The following is a 12,379-nucleotide window of genomic DNA, read 5'->3' as shown; positions in this document are numbered from 1 at the left end:
GATAGATAGATAGATAGATAGATAGATAGATAGATAGATAGATAGATTTATAGATAGATAGATATAAAGTATATTGGTACAATCCGTAAAATATATAATCAGCATTTTTTATATAGACCACATGACCGAAAACAATGATGTTGGAATAGTTTGCTCTCTTGCAATTTTCCAACCTTCCAGAATTTTGTATGTATCCTATTCTATTCCACTTCATCTATAACATTTCTTCCGTTTGAAGGATGCTGCTCTCTAGTAATAGGTTTGTTGTTGTGAAGATCGTTTTGGGGTTGGTGGAGGGTTCAATATATATATATATATATATATATATATATATATATATATATATATATATATATATATATATATATATATATATAAAAGATGCAAATTTATATATTAATTGAAGTCATAAAGTGGAATATTCATATACAATGGACCTTTCATCTTCCCTTTTCTTAACCTTGATTCCAATGTAGCAAGCACCTAATAGTATAGATATTTTTAAACACTGGAAAAGCAAATCATGTTTATGTAAGTTTCGATATATTAACGGGTTGTCCAATACTTTCAATATTGAAAGAGAATCTGAAAAGATGATGACTTGTTTATTTAAAAAAAATAGAGGTTTCAGTGTAGCACAAAGATTTTAGTGTGGCTGTACTTCCTAGGGTGGGACCCGAGTGGCCGAGTGGTCTAAAGCACTCACCGTTACGGATGAAAGCCATCTCACCTCTATCTAATTGGTTTTGAGTCTCGGGTTCGGGTATGTGAGAAACCTTGCGAGTAACTTCCCTTGGGTCAGTGGCTCTTTCATGGGTTTCCCGGGTTCTTCATCCACCATTGATACTGGCCGCCATGTATAGCCTATCTTGTCCTGAAACCGCAAATTAAAAACAACAATTTTGTAAGGTAAACACTGGGGCTTTATCCGCTCTCTAGCTCGAGATAAAACTCTTTTCTTGTAGTGTTTTCATATATGCATAACTCAAAGGTAGAATAACAAAATGAGTATATAAATGTGACTGCAATTGTATGATAGAATTTGAACTCGTTTTTTCGGATGCATACTGTTCTCCCACTGGTCGTGCAGTATCCATCCGAAAAAAACTGGTTCATATTATCCCACAAAAACGCAGTAGCCTAAAAATATAAAATATGAACTGATGCGTACAGGCAATGCTATGGGTGCCGTTTTATCCGTCGACCTGGGTTCGAATCGCCGTTGTGTACGAAATGAAACATTTTCTCTAATCTGTTATATTTAGATAATGAGTTTATTTCAATTCGTTCTGGAGTTTCAGACCTATCATTACTGGTCTTAGACATAGGGTACCCATTTGTAATAATGACGTTGCATACTGACACCTTTATAGAGGGGAAACAGGTTTATAAACCATCATATTAATGCCAAAGTAAATTGAAATATTTTACATTAATAGCAGTCTATGGAATAATGACCTTAACAACTACACACCGCATAGAGCACTGTACCTTAAAACAATTATTCTGTTTCAACTACGGAAAAGAAGCTTTAGGAATTAACATCTTACCTGTATAGTTGCATACAATTGGTCTCATATGATAACTGGACATAATACGCTAGTTGGTCCCTAGGTAAATATCTACTGCCAAGTTGGAAGACTCTGGTTTAGATCTGAATATCAAACAAATTTACTTATATCCAGCTTACAATCACACCACATGCTTATTGTAACTTGACGAAAGAGAAATATTTACATGCATTTCACTTAGGAAACAAAATATTTCCAAGTCTTGCAACTTCAGAATTGTATTGCACTGATACATTATTTAATAACTATAGGAAAACATATAATTTCGGACAATGTTTTGTGCTTATGGAGTGTCTTAGTTCATCAACTCTTATAATAAAGATACTATGGAAAGTTGCATAAGTGCTTAATATTCAAACTTTTTCCACTAAAATATGTTCTTTTTATACAATATACCTTCTACTGAAGTTGCAAATACCGTATAATTCACTATATGCACCTTTATTAGGGCTCTCATTATTCCGAATACAATTTGTACAAAATTATGATTTGAATATGGTTTACTTAATTTGAATGATGACATGTTAAACGCATTTACTTCATCTTTCTGTGGTGAGTGGCACTTTACTTCAAAGTTATTTATTTCTTTGTATTATCTATATCTAAATCATCAAACTAGAGGTAACTTAATATGTTCCAAAGGCTTGCTACACAATATGACCCTGTCACCTGAACTCTAATAAGATGCTCAAACAACAATCTCAAAACATAAGGTAAAGTTGGTGTAGCATAACTTGTATATGATGGTAGTATATTCACCAACATGCTAACGTTTCGTCTTTAAAAAAAATGTTACGTCTATTATACTTGTTCCATTTGGAAACTTATTATTGAACTTAACGTTGCGTTTATTAACTGATGCTGTCAGAAAACAAATTCTGCAAACTAAGAAAAGAGTTCCAAGATATTTTATATGCTTATACGTAGAGCTAAACCAACGCTGCATAATGCAAATGCTTCAGCACAAACTAACCATACCAGTTGTTTCGTCAGTTCAACCTATAATAGGCAATCAGTACAATGTTTTAGGAACAACAATATATGCAACATAGAGTTCTTCTATAAAACGTGTTTCTTGTGAACAACAATATATGCAACAGACAGCATTTGTATATAATGTGTTCTTTGTGAACAACAATATCTGTATCAGACAGCATTTGTATATAATGTGTTCTCTATGCACAACAATATATGCAACAGAAGACTAAAAATTAGAATAGCAACGTCAAAATAGGTTTGACCTGAACGTAAAACGGAATCAATTCAAAATGACAACAACTACGTATTTTGTCTCTAGATGCAAAGAGCTTCCTTTTGTCTCGGCGTGATTCCATTAACGAGTGTCTTTGAAACAACGATTCCCATGTTTCTTGTTGCATTTTTAGTTTGACATTCTATACCTGCTGTGATAGTCATACACAGACAAAAAAAAAGAATTTAGGAAACCTTTGTTAAATGCGAATAAGTGTACATATGATAATGTATTCTTTATTTTTTATTTTTTGTCATCATTCAGCAAATACTTAAACTAATTACATAGCATACATCTAACATGCATGCAGTGTACCTTTTGAAATATTTAATACGATAATATAAGTAACAGTTTGGGTTCTGTGTTGAAAATCGACTAAATTTCAACCTGTTTGAAGTAACTTTTTGTTCAAGAGGATATTACCCCCGAAATGTTATATATGTAACATTGATCATATTCAGTTGTGAAGATATGGCTGCCTCATAGGGCATATACTTGGATAAATGATAATCTTGTATACGAAATCAACAACCGGCGAGAAAGTTAGAGGTGTGTGTGTGTGTGTGTGTGTGTGTGTAATTTGGATTTTTAACGTAGCTATAACAATAATTCAGTAATATGGCTATTATGTCTGCAGTGTGGCAGTTTATAGTGATGTCTAGCACTGAGGCATCGTGCTGCAGACATTTAACATTATGTCCCACCAAGTCACATTATCTTGACACCAAGCCGACCAGTCCTTACATAATAGTCCCTTCCATGTGCTACTTTGTTAACAACAAGCATTAACAATTAAATTTGTATCCTGTTTTGTCAGATGCATATATAGTTATTTTTTTCATAACAAAAAATATTAAAAGTAGGATTTACTGTTGAGTTCAATCAACATGATAACTGTTGCACTGCATTTAAAATTGAAAATAAAATATAACTGTCTTTCAGTTATGATGATGGTAAAGCTGGAGTGGGTATTGACGGTATCTTAGCAAAAGAAGCGTGTCAATACAATACTCAATCCATTTTGCAACATTTGTTCAAAACAAAATTCAATCATCGTCTTGGCGTGAATATTGAATTTGAATAGTCAATCACTTTTTCCTAACAAACATTTGAAATGCATGAAAACTGCCTCGACACTGACTCAGCAGTGCTATAATGCAGTAGATAAGTATCATTATTTCAATTTTAACTTTGAAATTATATGACACTTTATGGTATTTCAAAACTTTCAAATTTATATCATTTCCACAAAAAGTATTATTTCCAAGGAAATGTCCTACACAACCATATATAAATAATAATCAGGCAATGACTTGGAAAGATATTAATTATATGAGAGTGTTTGCAAACAAACTGTCAACCACCTTAATATTAGAGAGATGTTATTTCGGTTGCAATAAAAAAAAAAAAAAACAATAGGACTGAAAAACTAAGTAAGTTACCAAACATATGAATGGGTATATACCATGGCTTAAGATATTGCATGAGTGGCTGTGAAATAATTAACTAGCAAATTAGTACAACGTCGTCTCCGTAAATAGAAAAATATATAAAATACACATATCCAAAAAATAACTGGTCTTTCACCCTTTCACTTTATAACCAGTTCACTTACATGTTTTTATTGGCCAGTGAGGGATCTTTGTATAAAGAAATTAGTTCCGGGCAATAGCAACAATTACCACTTGACCATTTGACACAGATGAAATAAGCACCACCACCCACGTCGATTAGAATTACCTTTTTCCATGACTAGTGACAGCAGTCGGGCAAATGCTTGCAGAAGCATATATAGTGAAATGCTTACATTGCGCTATCCTCGAGGAGTTCGGGTTCATTAATAACTAATACATTATATAACTAAGTGAATATTCTTATACTTGCAAGGACAAGTATTAATTTTATTCACACTATATTCTGAAGATAACTCTCATTAAAATAATAACCAGCAAACAACGTCTCGGTTATGGGCTGTACCACCTATATAGTACATAGTCGAAACGAAGATTGTTTGGCAGTATTATATTAGTATGTATGTATGTATGTATGTATGTATGTATGTATGTATGTATGTATGTATGTATGTATGTCACTTTGTCTCATGCTTTTTAACTGTCGATATGAGGTCAAGATATGAGATTATCATTTCTTTGATAAATCAGGGTTTGAAGTATACAACATTGATATATGCTGTGTTTAGCAAGACGGATTAGTATGCCTAAAGGTGGAATCTATATTTGGTTTCCGACCATAACAAAGTTCAGTTATTTTTACCTAAAGGCTACATGCATAGGAGGGATTCGATGGATTAGAAGATAGTTATGTTATATACTGGAAACTCTGTTTCTTTCGTCCCAGATAAAGTGATGACTCATTTACTACATCACATAAGCTCTCTAGATTTGAAGTTGTAAATGAGTACAATACGGTCTAAGTAAGTGTTTCTGATTGTAAGGGAGATAAGACATTTTTGTCTGGAATTGATTGCTCTCTAACGGGTTGCCCATGAAATGGTCGTGCAGATACAGCGGTATTGACAAGTCTGTTTTTAATATGCAAGCAATATCACAGATTTCAAGTGCTTAAAGCACATTTAATTCTACCTTCTGATATATGTATCATATGCCCATGAATGGAAGGTCCTCTATTCTTGATAAATAATCATGTTCTAAATGCATGGAACAATATATGGAACTAAAACTCCACAAACTTCGTCACCTTGCGTGCATCGTTTGAGATCGGTATCCTTCATATAGAACATCTGGCATAACTCAGGTTGTATTGTGTCACTGGAATACAAATATCGGATTCCTGTATGCTTATGAACTTCAATCAGAGTGGATACACTGGAATTATCCATCGACATTCGTGTTGCATATATTGACTTCAACAATTTATGAAAATTTATTTATCTTTGGGCTCAGCTAAAATAATCATTAGGTGATGTACCATCTGAGAAGATATTGGATGTTTGTAGGAAATGTTGTTTATATTTTCTTCAAATTTAACACAATTTTTCATTGGTGATGATGTAGCTTTATAATTTCTTTTTTATACATCGTAACGAATATTAATATGTTTACATTTTATACAACTCTCGTCTTGAAGGAAGTTTAAATTTGTTTGCTAGTTGTTGTTTCTTTTGTTTTTGTGCAATTCTTCATTTTTATATTTTTATATTTTTATTTTTAATTTGTATAATATAACTATTTGTATGTTGACGTGTCATTAAACACCAATACATACAGATATACTCACATATCCATCTAAATTTATTTAATATGTCTTCCCAATACGTACAGGTACAATAACATATCCATCAACATTTATGTAAAAGTTGGTTTTGGCTCATAAAGCACTTTTATTATTGGCGTGCAGCCATACATCAAATGACACTGACCTTGAATTCTCCTACGCAACTTCTCTACGACCAGTGCCATTCAGGTCGCCATCATTCTTTTCATCTAACAATCTTCATTTGGATAAGATTCGTTTTTTGCCTTGACCATGTATGTTTCATAACGCTTACTCCACCTCATTTCTTGACTAGATCATAATTTATTACACAGTATAAGTAAATGCAAGGCATCTGTAACCTACCAATATGAATCATTCATGATGCATTGACACACTTAACGCGGCGAATGTTGTAGTGTTTGATAAAGAACTAGCATTTGAGTCAGTCTTGATCTATTGAAATGTCGATCAAGATAAAGTTCATGATGTTTGATACCGAACTAGCATACTGAGTCAGTTCTGAGGCACTGACATGGTGAAGTTTGTAGTGTGTGATACATACCTGCAAACTGTTCGAAGATGTAAAACACAATTAAGTTATCTTCTTATTACGAAACAGTCGAGCATATTACCGAATGTTTAACTCTTGAAGTATAGTTTGCCTTATGTTTAACTGTTGAAGTATAGACTAATGTTTAAATTTTGATGCATACATTACCTAAAGTGTCCCTGTTGAATTACAGATTACCTAATATGTACCTCATGAAGTGTAGATTACCTAATGTGTACCTGTTGAAGTGTAGATTATCTAATGTGTACCTGTTAAAGTATAAATTACCTTATGTGTACCTGTTGAAGTATAGATTACCTAATGTGTACCTGTTGAAGTATAGACTACCTAATGTTTACCGGTTGAAGTATAGATCACCTAATGTGTACCTCATGAAGTATAGATTACCTAATGTGTAGTTGTTGAAATATTAATTACCTAATGTGTACCTGTTGAGGTATAGATTATCTAATGTGTACCTCATGAAGTATAGATTACCTAATTTGTACCTGATGAATTATAGATTACCTAATGTGTACCTCATGAAATATAGATTATCTAATGTGTACCTGTTGAAGTATAGATTACCTAAAGTGTATCTGTTGAAGTATAGATTACTTAATGTGTAACTGTTGAAGTATAGATTACACAATGTTTAACTGTTGAAGTTAAGATTACCTAACGTGTACCTGTTGAATTATAGATTACATAATATGTACATGTTAAAGTATAGATTACCTGATGTGCACCTATAGAATTATAGATTACATAATATGTTGAAGTATAGATCACCTAATGTGTACCTATTAAAGTTTAGATTATATAATGTTTAAATTTTGTGGTATAGATTAACTAATGTTTAAATGTTGAAGTATATGATCACATATATTTGTTTCTCGGAGATGTCAGTGGTATTTATTGAGTAAAAATATTTTTTCATTGTTGGAGAATGCAATATGTTTTTATTTTTCGCATTAGATTCATCGAACAATATTTTCTGCGATTTTATCTAAGTTGTTTTAATCCAGTAGCCTTATAAACAACCGGTTTGTGACAATTATAATGCGGAATTTGGTGCAATGTTTTTATGTTTATAGTGACGACATTTTCTTTTTCATCCTCTGGAGCACCTTTGTTGAGGTAACGAAACTCCGACCATCCAAAACACACAAACGAACACGCACACACATACACACACATGTATCTGAAACAAACTGAAGCAGTTTTAGAGATATGTGTCTGTCCTCTATCACTGTTTGTTTATGTGATAACATGACTCTAGACGGATGTTTTATTCCAGCGTAATGGCACCCTCCAGTTTCGTCGGCTGATTAAACCATAGCATTAAACTAGTATGATGAACTTATGAACGTCCGTCAAAGTCTTGGTTAAACTAAGATATTTATGGAAGTTTCTATCAGCAGATTCGTCTTAGATTCCAATATTTCATACACGTTCACATTGATATAGAATTTAAGTTCACTATTTTAGATATTTTATATTTTAATCGAACACCTGTCAAACCAACTTCTTATCTACCTAAACTGACTTGTCATCGTTTCTGACAATTGTTTTTTTGGAGTATTTACGCTTGATACAATGGCGTGTTGTTTCACTATTATGCTATCTTGCTTGTTCTTAACACATTAAAAAATATTTGAATACCAAATTCCCAATATTCTAATCCACGTTACATACTGAGGTGGACTGATATATTCAGGACATGCATTTAAATGGGGATCCCGTAAATTGATTTTCAATGGGGAACCTGACATTGAGTCTCAATAGGGATCCTGTAGATTTGTTTTTTCTGACTATCGTTGATGTCGGTAAATTATCTGTTGAAGTCTTCATCTCCAAACCAATTAGTTCACTAATTTTGGGAATATTATTCACTACTAATTGTCTTCATAGGAAAACAAATTTTAATATATAGTTTCACTATTAAGATGAAGGACTTAATTAAAGCATATTTCTCAAATATTTTATTTAAGTTAGAAAATTTTAGTTTATTCATTCATAATTATCAGACATGAAAAGCAAAAAATCTCTTTTACAATAAATATGTAAAACAAAAAAGGACCATAAATAAATCAGTACATAAAGCATTCAGTCGGAGTTAGCATGACTTTGAAACATATCCAGGATTTTAGTATGTTTATAATCTATTGAATGTTCGCTGAAGCGATTAAAATGTGATATATGAAATTGAGTAAAATAGCTGTATATTAGGATTTTTGTGGTGTTCTTGTTGTATTTTGGAACAACCACGCACCAATGTAGGAGAGTGTGATATTTAATTCTGCGAAATTGCCAAATGTGTTTGGGTGTTATGGTACACCTGCACGAGATCGTTCAAATAATATTAGGAAGAATTACAAGGTGTACTCGGTTGTACTCCGCCCCAAAATAAGATGCTAATAATAATTGGAAAAGTTGAACCAAGTTTGCTTACTTTCGCACTTCTATACTACTTAGAAAATAGTCGTTGTGAACTGAAGAGTTTTAACTTGCTAATATCACACATAATTTCATCTATTCAACTAATGACAACATACTCACGAAACTCTAATTCACACCTGCATGGTTTTTCATAATTCGCATTTATATCACCCATCATTAAGCCTTTCCAAACTATATATAGGCACTTCACGCCCAGCCCCACAGAAACACATCATAAACAATTAAATAATTAATACAAATAAGTATTCCCTTCTAAAGTTACTATTATGTATATTTAATTTTAATCATTTTAATTTTAATTATTCATTGGCTTTTCATAATGATCATATTATGTACGTCTGTATTTGACATTTGACCTGTCCAAAATTAAGTTAATGATGAACGTAACCAGGGACATTTGATTTGTAAACAATTTATTCTCTAAGCTTATATAATAATTATTTAGATCACTGTCAACGGAGGTAAAAATGTTGATTTGAATCTGAGTTTTGACATTAAGTTTCGCACTTGGAAATTCCTAAACTTGTTGAGAACTTCGAATGGTTTATAAAGAAGAATGATCGACATTCTGGTTCTAATATTGTGCCTTAACTTTTAATATAATATTTAATTGAAAAAGTGTTCATTGCTTTAATATCAGAAGCATAATCGGTCTTCGTTTTACGTTTAGTTTTTCATTGTTGTGGATTTTATTTATTTTAAATTCTTACTCACTCGAATTTCAAAGTCATCAATAATATTCTTGGACGAAAACTTTCATTTAGAACTATACTGAATTCAGACAAGAACATGTCGGATTACATTAGTGGTATGCATCGGAAGACTGTTAGCAGATCGCTACATCCCAGGTCATTGTCACATTAGCATTCGATGCAAAATGCACATCAACACATTTATTATTGGATGGTATTTGGAATACAACTAAAATTCAACTCGAACATCATACATTTGGACGTATGATTGGATTTTTATGACGTTTTGAGATTTAATCTGTAAGTTCATTTTAAATTTTCACTTTGCACTCTAGGAAAATATATGATTTGTTGAATTGTACAACACTTGTTGCATTTCGCTCTTTGTATTACTTACTTTAAGACTATATAGTCGTGACATTGTATATATGAATGTATGTAGGACGTACATACGTAGCCTTTCCAAACTATATATAGGCATTCACGCGTAACCCCATCTACAAAAAACACATCCTAAACAATTAAACAATTAATACAAATAAGTATTCCTTTCTCAAGTTACTCTTATATATATTTAATTTTAATTTTTTTAAATTTGAATTATTAGTTAGAATTCCATAATGATCATATAATGTACATCTGTATTTGGCATTTGACCTGTCCACAATCAAGTTAACGGTGAACGTAACCAGAGCCATTTAATTTGTAAACAATTTATTCTCTAAGATTATAGAATAATTATTCAGATCATTATCAACGGATGTAAATATCTTGACTTGAATCTGAGTTTGGACGTTAAGTTTTACACTTAGAAATTCCTAAACTTTTTGACAACTTCGAATGGTTTATAAAGAAGAATGACCGACATTCTGGTTCTAATATTGTGTCTTAGCTTTTTATATAATGTTGTTTAATTGAACAGTTGCTCATTGCTTTAATATCAGAAGCATAATTGGACTTCTTGTTACGTTTAGTTTTTCATTTTTGTGGATTTTATTTATTTAAATTATTATTCACTGGAATTTCAAAGTCATCAATAATATTCTTGGACGAAAACTGTCAATTAGAACTGTAGCGAATTCAAACAAGAACATGCTGGATTATATTAGTGTTATGCATCGGAAGACTGTTAGCACATCGCCACACCACAGGTATTTGGCACATTAGCATATTCGATGCTAAATGCACATCAACACATTTATTAATGGATGGTATTTGGAATACAACTAAAACTCAACTCGAACATCATACATTTGGACGTATGATTGGATTTTTATGACGTTTTGAGATTTAATCCTGTAAGTTCATATTAAATTTTCACTTTGCACTCTAGGGAAATATATGATTTGTTGAATTGTAAAACACTTGTTGCATTTCGCTCTTTGTATTACTTACTTTAAGACCATATAGTCGTGACATTGTATATCTGAATGTAGGTAGGGACGTACATACGTAGCCTTTCCAAACTATACATAGGCACTTCACGCGTAGCCCCATCTAAACAAAACACGTCCTAAACAATTAAACAATTAATACAAATAAATACTCCTTTCTCAAGTCACTATTATGTATATTTAATATTAATTTTTAAAATTTGAATTATTAGTTGGAATTCCATAATGATCATATAATGTACATCTGTATTTGGCATTTGACCTGTCCATAATTAGGTTAAGGGGGAACGTAACCAGAGACATCTGATTTGTAAGCAAGTTATTCTCTAAGATTATAGAAAAAGTATTCAGATCATTATCAACGGATGTAAAAATCTTGACTTGAATCTGAGTTTGGACATTAAGTTTTGCACTTGGATTTTATTAGTGTTATGCATCGGAAGACTGTTAGCATATCGCCACACCACAGGTCTGTGGCACATTAGCATATTCGATGCTAAATGCACATCAACACATTCATTATCGGTTGGTATTTGAAATACCAATAAAATTCAATTAGAACATCATACGTTTGGACGTATAATTTGACGTTTAGGACTATTTGAGATTTAATCCACAATCATGTAGGTTCTTTTTAAATTTTCACTCATCACTTTAGGGAAATATATTATTTATTGAATTGCACAACACTTGTTGCATTGGTCTCTTTTTATTACTTAGTTTAAGACCATAGAGTCGTGCAGGTAGGGACGTATGTACGTAGGTATGGTTTAATGGACCGGCAGGAAGTCAATACACTACTGGTTGCATGGCGCTAGTTACAAGTAAGGTTCGATAAATAATGACAATAAAAAGCTCAGAGAAGAGAGAGCCATCGAAATAAACACAAACATTAAGCACAACAACAAATGTGCGTTATTATTATTCCATAATAATTATTTCAGAAAATTTGCAGTTTTAAAGTTTTTAGGTTCTTTTCAAATCTTTTCAAATCTTGAAAATGTTACAAACTTAGATATAGTATTTAAAGGAGGCATTCTTCTCCACCCAAAACAATGACGCCTCTCGAATAGATGAGCGACTTCCCTTTCCGTGAAAAAGTCACAGTTTTATTAAATGCAAAACAAGCTATCATATTTTGGGAAACAAATTTTCATTACTAGTAGATAACATTTATTAAAAATTTATCAGCACAACTGTAAAAATTTCACGATTTGTTT

This window comes from Sinohyriopsis cumingii, chromosome 8 (genome assembly GCF_028554795.1).
Source record: "Sinohyriopsis cumingii isolate HCF-2022 chromosome 8, ASM2855479v2, whole genome shotgun sequence".
In the NCBI taxonomy this organism is placed as follows: Eukaryota; Metazoa; Mollusca; class Bivalvia; order Unionida; family Unionidae; genus Sinohyriopsis; species Sinohyriopsis cumingii.
The sequence above is the reverse complement of the archived record's forward strand: the minus strand, read 5'-3'. Positions refer to the sequence as shown.